This window comes from Humulus lupulus, chromosome 8 (assembly GCF_963169125.1).
Source record: "Humulus lupulus chromosome 8, drHumLupu1.1, whole genome shotgun sequence".
In the NCBI taxonomy this organism is placed as follows: Eukaryota; Viridiplantae; Streptophyta; class Magnoliopsida; order Rosales; family Cannabaceae; genus Humulus; species Humulus lupulus.
Window position 1 is genome coordinate 114,743,650 of NC_084800.1, and position 11,624 is coordinate 114,755,273.

Consider the following 11,624-nt stretch of genomic DNA (forward strand, 5'->3'; position numbering starts at 1 on the left):
ACCAATATTTCACCTCCCGTTACCCTTTAATGTCCGGTAACACTCTAATCATTAAAACACCCCGAGACTCACCCCGAGCTTAAGCCTGTTATGACCAAACCGATATTTAACATTCCTTGATCGTCTCATGCCAAGTAGCTCGAACAAACCCACATCATAATGTGGTCTCAAATTATACCACCAACATGCGAACAATTAATCAATTTACCCTCAGCGGGCCAAATTACCATCACACCCCTGTGGATAGAAATATGGACTCACATGCATGCATTTCACATCATATCATAATATAATCAACATATACATGCATTTAATCAATTAATAACATAATTAAGCAAGTATGGCCCTCCCGGCCTACCGTTCACGTCGTTAAACTCAACGGAGAATTCGGGACATTACACTATGCGCCTATGAAATCAAGCTCCAATAAGTTATCATAAATTTAAAAAATAAATTTACTAACTTATTAATTCTTCGTGACTCCACTAAAGACTCAGAATTGCACTTTTGAATCCATAAAATGCTCTATAAGCAATGTAGATACATTATTAATTGTCCATTGTTACAACCATAATTATCACTCAATCCTCTATAGACGGTCTATAATGAGATGGGACTAAAATATTGTTGTACCTTTCATTGTATTTTATCCTTAAAACACTTAGTTTCTTGTAAATGATATTTCAGTAAACTAATATTAATTACTGAAATGAGATCTCTATCATTTAGCACCTTGAACCAAACTAAAAGGAAACCATCATTTTACTTCTTCATCAGAAGGTATAGATGTTCATATCTATGATTAACATTCCCACTCATTTATACTACCGAGTTCCCAAGATGTAAGTATGGACTAGTCGGTAGGGAAAGCTAGTAACAAACAAGTCAAAGAACTCAAATAATACAAGTAGTTAGAATACTAACCACTCAGAATTGAAATTGACTTGAACTATGGTCAACTATATGATATGACTAGAATAGATAATAACGGTATGTTTACTTATCCTATCTACTATCAATATCGGCCCAGTTCGATGTAACAAATACATTCGATCTTATCTACTTTGCTAATGTTCTGGAAAGAACATAACACTGTGATGTGTAAGAAGATGTTATCGTAGATTGGCAAGTCAGTGTAAATCTTGTGTACTGACTAATCTTAGGACTAACTTATTTTGAACATATAATCATATTTATATTCCACTTTGATTACGTCACTATAAATACAATTAGCTTTATGCTTGAGATTTAATAGAAGTTTATATTAAACAAATAATCGTGAAAATAAAACATGTGAGCAAAGTGATTGACCAAGTCAAAAATTGATTTCTATTCTTTTATTGATAATAAATGAGATAAAAAGGAATTGGGTTTTAATTAGGGCATAAAACCCCAACAAACTCACACTTGCACTAATTGAAGTTCTAATTATTAATTATTTAAAATAAAAAGACATGAAAAATCAAATCTCATTTTTAGGGATAGGGCCACATGCATAGGGCTTGGACTGATCCATGCGTGTAGCACTACTGATGTGATCAGTTATTGGTTTTTTATTTTAGTTTTAATTGATTAATAAAACATTTTAAAAAATGGTTTTAAAATGGAATGTAAGACTTTGTCTTTTATTATTATTAAAGACGATTATTTTTTATTTATTATTATTATGATAATAATGTCTATATATTATATATGATAGAAAATAGAAACAACAAGATTTTATTGAGAATAAAAACTATCATCTTTTTCACAAAAGAAAAACCTTTCTCTCTAGCCTATAATCAAGAGTCTCATGTGTTGAGAATACTTTTGATTCACAAAATTGATTCTTGTTCTCTATGTGCCCACCCACATCTTGAGGTGTAGAGAACGTCTTGGAAAATCCAGGTGTGAGTACTCTAGCGAGGATAGGAAGATCAAAATATATACGAAAATATTCAAGGATTCTTGATAGGCTATAAGAGGTAAATCATTTCATACTATTTTTACATATACGTATTATATATTGATTAACATATTGCATATTAAAGGATCCTCATATAAAATTGTTTATATGAAAAAAATTTGTTTTATACAATACTACAACTATCGCAATTGGTACCAGAGCCATCTTTCATCCCTGCATATGTTAATTACTGTGTGGGTATCATATTGCAACGCCCTACTACCCAGGAACCGTTATAATGCGTATTTTAAATAGTGCTAAACTCGCTAAATGAGTCATTTGGGCATAATCGTGTAACTAAACGTGATTAACGATTAAAAATTTTGGTCAAAGATACAAACGTTTCACTAAAAATTTATTGTATAAATGGGATCCCAAAATACATTCAAAATGTTAATTACAATAAAAGAGTTACTGTAATGCCCTAGTTACCCTAGAACAGTTACGGTGAACCGAAAATTTAACTCGCTACCCGAGTTCCTTGGTTGAAACGTGCTTCTAGGTATTATTAACAGGCTAAGGTGGAAAACCAATCAAAATGAAATGATATATTTTATTTAAAACATAAAACTGTTCATGGGCCCATAAAAAACATTTACAAGTTATCTATAACTCAAAATGGTCATTACTGTTTCAAATTTACAAACCAGCCGACCTAAGCGGCAAAAATAAGGCAAACCCCCTGGTTCCTCTGAGAACTCCTTGGCCGTGGTGGTCAAGCGGCCGCATATGTACATAGCATCACCTAAGCTCTCCACTCAAGATTGGGTGAGCTTTTCTTTCCCTTTACCTGCACCATATAGCACCCATGAGCCAAAACCCATCAAGAAAACACAGTAATGCATATAAATATTAACAAATGATTATTATTATAATCACACAAAGCTTATAGCTCTGAATAGATGAGTGAATATCACTTGAGGTTCTGGTAAACCATAATGAGTGACTGACAAGTAAGTCACTAGCTTAAACAGATGAGTGACTACTGGGTAAGTCACTAGTTTAAACAGATGAGTGATTGATGGGTAAGTCACTAGCTTAAACAGATGAGTGACTGATGGGTAAGTCACTAGCTTAAACAGATGAGTGACTGATGGGTAAGTCACACGGGGCTCGGCACCCACAGCCATGTGACTAAATAGTCATGGTGGCTCTAAATAACTAACCTTTGGCTAGACAAGCGGTTATAGTATTCATCGAACTTAAGGTCGGTCCGGCATTAATGCTCTTCTGAGTCATTTAATGCAGATGTCGATTAGATCTAATCTTTATTAGCTTGTGTTGAACACGCTAAGGTCGTTCCTAACTTATGAGTCAGCACTGTGTGACCAGTGCCCAGTACCACTGCCGAACTTGACTAATGAGTCACAGCTTCACAGTTAATACTGACACCTTTGCCAATTATGACTATTCAGTAAGTACCATGCACAAGTGAGCAAGATTTGCTAAGCATTCAATAATCAATCCATGTCCACATTTATACATTCAACATGCCTCATGAATAACCATGCATGTCACATATGGGGTGCAGTTTTCTTACCTCTGATTCGAGCAAGAAAGAACAATAGAACGACCCTTGAGAACGATCAACCCTTAAGTCCTTTAGCGGTCACCTAGTCATAACCAAATATGGGATACCATTAATAAAATGAATAACAAAGGTTCTCGAACCAAGATCTAGCCTCCAGGACATCGAACCCCACTAATTCGGGTAGTAGGAACAATCCCGAGGCCTAAAACCAAGTTCCCAAGGTCAAAACACTCAAATGGCCTCAAAACCATACCTAAGCCTCGGCCCTAGCACCTTGAGTCGCGGCCCCCAGCCACACCAGGAGCAAGGGCCGCGACGCTCACTACCCAGGGTCGTGGCTCCCAAGAACAGGGTCGCAGCCCCCACCGAGAAGCCAGCCATAACCTCGATTTTCTTCATTCTAAACCTTCCAAAAACATACCTAAACACTTCCAAATCCAAAAATCAAAGTTCCCAAACATCCCAATGATCCAAAATCATCAAATCCCGGGCTCAAACGAACCAAAAACTCAATGATTCACAAAATCCAATTCAAAGCTTAGAAACTCTAAAACTCAAAACTTAGATTACCTTTGATTGGGTTGTTTTCCGTTAAATCCTTCGGTCAAGAAGCTTCTAATATTTTCTAGGATTGCCATGCCTCGATCCTCGCTTGATTTCGACTCCTAGAACTCGAGATTTCTTCGAAAATGCCTCGAACGGTAAAATGAACTAACGGGAAGAGAGAGAAAGTATTTTCTAACGTACGATTCTATCTAACAAGCTACTTCAAGCTTAAGTAACCTCAAATAAAACCTAGTGCTCGGGGTCCCGACAACACCCCCGGGGACATGATAGTCAAAACTTCCAGAATTTCTTCCTGATCTCAATAACTCCCAATTTATCATCAAATAATCACTCCCATTATCTAATATCCCAATAAATGACCTCGTTATGACAAAACTGCCAAGTTACAATATAAGATCGTCTCATGCCGAATAACTCGAATATATCCCCATAATAATGAGTTCTTATCCATAACTCATAATATGCCCCAAAATACATAAGTATGCCTTCAACGGGCCAAATTACCAAAACACCCTAATAATCAAATGTGGACACACATGCATGCATTTAACATCATATTATAATATAATTCACATAAACATGCATATTATCAGTTAATGGCATAATTAAACAATTATGGCCCTCCCGGCCTACTAATCTAGACATTAAACCGCATTAGGGATTTCGGGGCATTACAGTGACAACCTTCCGACCTAAGTGGCAAAATAGGGTTTGACCCTAGTTCCTCTTTATACCCATGACCATGGTGGTCGAGCAGCCGCATGCGTACACATCGTCACCTAAGCTCTCCAACTCAAGGATGGTCCAGCTTTCTTTTCCCTTTACCTGCACCACATAGCACCCGTGAGCCGAGGCTCAGCAACAAAACTTAAACATGCTCATATGCAGTTAATAACATGTTACCAAATCAGAATAAGCATGCATAACAGTAATAACCCTACTCATGCATGCATATAGGTACAAATAAATGATAATGGAATCATTATGGGGCTTGCAGCCCTAATCAGATGACCATAGAGTTAACCCAGGGTCCTCTGCCCTGAATAGATGACCATAGAGTCAACCTGGGGTCCTTTGCCCTGTCCTCTGTACATATAACTAGCTTTGGAGCTGATCTAGCATACTCAGCGCTAAGTTTTCTCTGACCAATAGATCAATCAAGCGTATGATGCGCTCCTGGTTAGGCTAAACCATATGGACCAGCACTTCGCACTACTGCCATTCTTGACTAATAAGTCAATGTCTTACGACCAGCACTGAGTGTGCTAATGCCATCCTTGACTAATAAGTCAATGCTTTACGACTAGCACTCACCATGCTAATGTCGTCCTTGACTAATAAGTCAACACTTTATGACCAGCACTCACCGTGCTAATGTCTTCCTTGACTAATAAGTCAATGCTAGGATATGGGACTAATAAGTCACCCCAAGTCCCTTAGCCCTATCCTCTGTATAAGCATATCTGGCACTGACCAGCACTCCACGTGCTAATGCCGTCCTTGAATAATAAGTCAATGCTTTACGACCAGCACTCAACGTGCTAAGGCCATCCTTGACTAATAAGTCAATGTTGGGGCCCAGCCCTAGGATATGGGACTAATGAGTCACCCCAGGGCCCATTGCCCTATCCTCTATATAACCAACTTTGGAGCTGATCCAGCGTACCTGGCGCTGAGTTTTCCCCGACCAATAGGTTGGTCAAGCATATGATGCGCTCCTGGTTAAGTATAACCATAACGACCAGCGCTCAGCGCGCTATTGCCGTCCTTGACTAATTAGTCAATCATTTCTCAATAAGATAATGCAAACAATCATATATCATATGTCAAATATCCAGATACAAAGCATTCAACATGCTTAATCAATAATCATAATCATGCATATACTCAGGCGTTCATGCCCTATTCATGTTCATGTTCAACAATTCGGGAATCACAAGCATAATAATAATCGTGAACATTTACAGAGACTCAAGCTCTGATCAATTCTATATTCAACATTTAGGCCATGCCATAATCACATGTACACGTACTGGGTGTAGTTTTCTTACCTTTAGTCCAAGCACAGGTTACCAATAAACGACTTTCGAGCACGATCCTGATTTTGAGCCCGTAGCGATAACCTAGTCACAACCATAATATAAAATCCCATAAAAAATGAGTAAATAAAGGCTTCTGGACTGAGACCTAGCCTCCAAGACATCGAATCCTACCAAACGAGGTAGTAGGATCGATCCTGAGCCCTTAGGTTTAAGTTCCCGCACTCAAAACCTCCCAAAGCCAAAAATCCCTTAAGTGTCACGGCCCCCAAACATTTGAGTCGTGACCCGTTCAAGTAAGAGGCCCGAGCCTTTTCTCTGCCTGCACTAGCACCACAGTGTGCCTTAGTAGGCACCGTAGTGCTAATAGCCCATTGGCACCTGCTTCTCCTTTGCTCAATTCGAGTCGTGACACCCCAAGAACAGGGCCTCGGCTCGACTTGCAAACTTAGTTTTTTCCTCCATTTTTCACATGCTAAATCCCTCCATAAACCTATCCAAACATAGCCAAATCCCATAAACAAAGTTCCCAAACAAATAAGCAGCCCAAAACCATCAAAACCCAAGTTACAACCCGATCAAAATCTCGTCAAAACTATAAAATCCAATCAAAACTTAAAAACTCAAAACTTAAAGCTTGGATTACCTCTGATTGAGTTGTTTTCCAATTAAATCGCCCTACTAACAACCTTCTAATCTTCCCTAGAATCGTTATGACTCTAACCTTGCTTGAATCCGAGTCTTAAAACTCGAGTTTCTTTTGAAAATGCTAACGGGCTTCAAAAATATAACGAGAGAGAGAGAGAACGTAACCGAACGTTCTTTTTAATTTTGACAGGTTACTTCGAGCTTAAATAACCTCAAGAAAATCTAAATGCTCGGGGTTCCAAAAACGTCCACGGGGGCAAAATAGTCAAAATTCCCAGAATTCCTTCCTGATCTCACTATCCCCCAATATATCATCAAATATTTATTCCCATTACCCAATAACCCGATAATGTATTAAATATCCAATATACCCCTTGACTCACACCAAGTCAAATATAGGTCTCGTTGTGACTTTCCCACTAGCTTGCTCCCAAGGATCGCCTTGTGCCAAGTAACCCAAATATATCCACATTATAATGTGGTCCCACACATATATCACATATATGCCAAATATACACATAACATGTCAAATTACGAAAATTGCCCTTTTAATCAAAAATGGGCCCACATACATATTTAATAAACCTAAACATGCATTTCAAGTCATATTATAATGTAGCTTACATAATCATAAAATGATACACATATATATCACATAATTCCATAATTTGCCAACTTGGCCCTCTAATCAATGCCCTAAGTCTTATTAGGTAATTTGGGATGTTACGCATATACATCCTCCACCCTTGTGCCCCTCACGCTTGCACCCCGCGCCCTTGCCAGCCTCCCACGGCCTGCTGCAGCCGCCCACCATTGACACACCCATTAGGGTATGTGTCATGCAAACCCTAATGAATGTGTAAATATCCATTTGGGTCTGTTTAAGCCCAATATAATTGAAAGTGTTTTAATTATAATTTTTGAGTTAATTGTGATAAGTCCAAATTCCAATTGGGCATCAATAACTTGTTGGGTATTAAAACTCAAAGTTTGATTATTTTAAAGTTGTTTAAAATAATTAAGAGGATATTTAATTCATAATGGGTAATTAAAATGGTAATAATCCAAAAGACTAAAAGAGAAGGTCCAAGACCAAAGGAGTTGCTCTTCATTAGGTCTTAATTAGTTTTATTATTTTTGTGTATTTTTTGCAAGTGTTGTAATTTTCTAGAAATACCCAAAGCACCCAACTCGCATTTATTTATTTGCTTGAACGTGATTAAATTTTTAATACTTTATCATGCATAATAACATGCCATACATATTACCCACATAGTGCATATTAAGCATGCATTTTTTTTTTTAAAAAAACATGCTTAGGATTGATTATATGTTTTTATTTGATAACTCATATAATTAATTTAGTCTTAATTAGTTAAGATGGTAAAAAGAATTTAAAGTTGTTTATTTTCTTATTTAATAAAATTATTTTATTAAATAAAATGGTATTCTATTTAAAAGGCAAAATAAAATCTAGGGCACGATTATTTATTTTGCATAATTGGATTAGTATTTATTAGAATATCATTTGGCAAAATTAATTTAATTAGTTTTACAACCAAATTGAAAAATATTGATTTTGAGAAAAATACAATTTTAAAAATAGTGAGTGGGAGAGGAAATTATGACAATAAGTCTCATGGTCTCCGTTATTGGTTGAACACCGAGAGGCATAGGAAGAGCCTCATGTCGCCTCCGTTTGCGGCCTCCCTAAGGAAAGGTTTCCGAATATGTTTATTTTATCTCATGGTTGACTTCTCATAAGAGAATAAGATTAGCGATGTATTTCAAGTTTGAATGACCCTAAGACACACTCTTGAGTTAAGTCATTGATCGAAAAATAATGGGTTACACTCTGAAGATGTATCTAGGCTTTCGAGAACGACTAGTGCATCTTGATTAAAGTAACGGTAATTCATAAGTCAAAAGAGAAAAAAAGAGTTTTTAAGTTTTCACTTATGGGTTTGAGATCTTGTCTCAAGATTAATTTGTAATTAGTCTGACCTACCCTAAGGCGATCCATTAATTTTCAAATTAATCTATTGTGGACTAGTAATTATTTTTTGTGTGTTATTTTATATATTGCATTCATGCATCATATTTACTATTCCAAATATAAACTGATATTTATTATATGCATTAATTCATCATATATTTTTTTTTTAATTTTCAGACATATGTCCAATCCAAACCCTGTAACTACTTTACTTGCTAATGAAAAATTGACTGGTGAAAACCACATGAAATGGAAATCCAACATGAACATTGTTTTGATATGTGAAAACCACATGTTTGTCATTAATGAGGAATTTCCTGAGGTTCCTGTTCTCACTGCTGTCAAAACTGCTAGATAGAAGTATGACAATTGGATCTTATCTTACAATAAGGTCAAATGTTATATGCTTGCTAGTATGAGTGATGTGCTCAGAAAGAAGTTTGAAATTGTTGAAACAACCTGTGAGATTTGGGAATCTCTACAAGGAATGTTTGGCCAGCAATCTGATAAGTGCAGACATGATGCTACTAGAAGCTTCATGAATATGAAAATGAAGAAAAATGTTTCTATTAGAGAACATGTCCTAGACATGATCAACATATTGCACGATGCAGAAATCCATGGTGTGACCATTGATGAGAGAACTCAAGTAAGTGTGATACATGAATCTCTCACACTAGATTTTGCAGCATTCACTACCAACTATGTTATGAACAAGTTGGAGTACAACATGACCCAACTGCTAAATGAGTTGCAAACTTTTGAATCTTTAAACAAAAGTTCCACCAAAGTTGAGGAGGAAAATGTTGTTGAATCCAAGCCTTCCACTTCAAATCGTGATTCAAAGAAGAGGAAGGATGGCGAAGGAAAGGATAAGAAATAGGTCAAACAACCACAGAAGACCAACAAGTCTTCCAAGAAGAATAATTCTACAAAGAACTCCAAAAAGAAGGCACCGAAAGGAGCATGCTTTCATTGTGGAGTTGACGGTCATTGGAAAATGAATTGTCCTAAGTACCTGGCTGAACTAAAAGACAAAAAGCAGGGTAAATTTGATTTGCTTGTGTTTAGAATCTTGTTTAGTGGAAGGTGATTTTTCATCTTAGATAGTTGATTTCAGAGCCACTAATCATGTTTGTTTTTCTTCGCAGAGTCTTAGTACTTCGAGGAAGCTGGCTCATGGAGAGGTGACCATGAGAGTTGGAAGTGGATATGAGATATCGACAGCTGAAGTGGGAAAAGCTCGCCTAGTTTTTTATAATAATAAATTTATTGTGTTGGAAAATGTTTATGTTATTCCTGTATTTACTAGAAATTTGATTTCCTTATCAAAATTCAATTAACAAGGTTTTAATATTTCTTTTAGTAATAAATCTATTGTTATTTCGAAATATGATTTTGACATTTAATGTGCAAAGTCTGAAGGTGGACTTTACAAGTTAGAGTCCAATGTTGAGCATGTTTATAATTATGAATTATTTAAAACTGCAAACCCCAGATCTATTAAAAGACAAAAGACAGATTCTGATAGTAAAATATATCTGTGGTATTTGAGATTGGGACATATTGGTCTAGATAGAATTAACATACTAATAAAATATGGTCCTTTAAGAGATCTATTTATTGGTTCTCTCCCAGTCTGTGAATCCTGCCTAGAAGGCAAAATGACCAAGAGACATTTCTCTGCTAAAGGTTCAAGAGCCACAGAACCACTTCAACCTGTACATACGGATGTTTGTGGTCCCCTAAATGTCCAAGCTAGAGGAGGTTATGAATATTTCGTCACTTTCATTAACGATTATTCAAGATATGGTTACATATACTTAATGCAAAGGAAATTTGAAACCTATTCTAAGTTTAAGGAATTCCGAGCAGAAGCTGAAAAGAAATTAGGTAAATCACTAAAATTACTTCGATCAGACCGAGGTGGAGAGTACTTAGATTATGAATTTGAGGACCATTTGCGTGAGCATGAAATTCAATCCCAACTCACTGCACCTGGAACGCCACAACAAAATGGTGTTTCAGAAAGGCGGAACAGAACCTTATTGGATATGGTTAGATCGATGATTAGTTTCTCATCATTGCCATTGACATTATGGGGTTATGCAATAAAATATGCTCTATACATACTCAATGTTGTTCCATCTAAGTATATTTAGAAAACACCATTAGAATTATGGAATGGTACTAAACCTAGTTTACACCATTTCAGTATATGGGGTTGTCCTGCACACGTGCTTAAAGGAAAGACTGGGAAGTTGGAATCACGCATTGAAGTGTGCATGTTTGTAGGATATTCCAAAGAAAAAAAAGGTGGTATATTTTATAGTCCTAAAGATAACAAAACATTTGTATCTACAAATGCAACTTTTCTGGAGCATGACTATATAAATAACTACAAACCTCAAAGTAAATTCATATTTGAGCAATTGGTCTCAAATAAACAAGACCAATCACCAACAATGGCAAGAGAAAAACGGCCAAAGGATATTGCCAGTTCTATTCTGAATAATGGAGAGCTTCGTTGTAGTGGGAGGGTTGGTAAACAACTAGTACGCTATGAACATGAAGTTCAGATGCTTGTGTCTGTCACAAACAAAGATGATCCATTAACTTATAGAGATGCAATGGAAGATTCTGACAAAGAAAAATGGCTAAATGCCATGGACCTTGAAATGGAATCGATGTATTCCAATTCTGTCTGGACTCTTGAAGATCCACTTGAGACTGTTAAACCTATTGGTTGCGAATGGATATTCAGGAAAAAGAGAGGAGCAGATGGGAAAGTAGAGGCTTTCAAAGCAAGGCTAATAGCAAAGGGCTACACATAGAAAGAAGGAGTTAATTATGAAGAAGCTTTTTCACCTGTGGCCATGCTTACATCTATCTGCATAC